We start from the raw sequence: 1080 nt of genomic DNA on the forward strand, positions 1-1080 counted from the left end.
TACCAAGAAAAAAAATCACATTTTAACTAATATAGTTCTCTTTGGTTTTTCTCTCCTTTTCTTTCTTTAAGTTTTCCACTGAAAAGTTGTTGTTTTCTTTTTTTTAGTTTCGTCTGTACCATTTCGTCCCACCATGTTCAGTGTCACGTCAGGAACGGCTTGGTTTCACGTCCTGTCTTAGCGGAGAGCATTACTCCATTAGGGGAACAGGGTTATGCGAGGTCTTATTAGCATGTGGCGGTGGAGGCTCAGGACAGGAGCCAGGTGTGGTATGCGCTGGGTCTGGTGTGGTATGTGGCGAGTCTGGTGTGGTATGTGGCGAGTCTGGTGTGGTATGTGGTGAGTCTGGTGTGGTATGTGGTATAGTGTGATATGTGCTGAATCTGGTGTGGTATGCGCTGAGTGTGTCTGCATCTTCCGTATCTAACATCATCTTGCTTGAGATGCAGATTCAGATAAACTGTAGCTATGATGCTTGTATAAATGTGCGTCTCAGGAATCGTTCCACTTGCTTGTAGAATCATGGTAGATTAAGACTGAATGACCACGTTAGCAGGAAGCACAATGCTAAAATGGGCAGTAAATTCTTGACAGAACTAGGTACTTTCGATTCATTACATAAACAAAACAGATTCGCTTATTCGCATAGTTCAGCTACAATTCATTTTCTGGGCTTCAGTTTAAAAGCTTCAGTTCGTAAGCTCCAACTCGCAAGGTTTCAATCTGCAAAGCTTCAGTCCCGTACATCTTCAATCTGTAAATCTAAATTTGTCAACTATTTGTAAAAGTCCCAAATAGTAACATTCTAATCTGTGACACTAACTCAGCTTAGAAGCTTCGCTCTGTAAAGCTTCGATTTAGACATTTCAATTCGTAAAATATGACAGATCCTCTTCCGCTCGGGAGATGAGAGATGCGCCTAATGCACGTCATCCGCCAGCATCTCCCTTGGCTGTTTCCTTAGGACGTCCTGTAAACATCATATCCTGGCTGATCCTGATGCGCAGCCATGCCATCCTTTCTGGCTAGATCTGTCGTAGTTTGTCCTATTAGACTTAACTGTTTTCTCGATATCTTGCG

The sequence above is a fragment of the Penaeus monodon genome, chromosome 28, assembly GCF_015228065.2.
Source record: "Penaeus monodon isolate SGIC_2016 chromosome 28, NSTDA_Pmon_1, whole genome shotgun sequence".
Lineage (NCBI taxonomy): Eukaryota > Metazoa > Arthropoda > Malacostraca > Decapoda > Penaeidae > Penaeus > Penaeus monodon.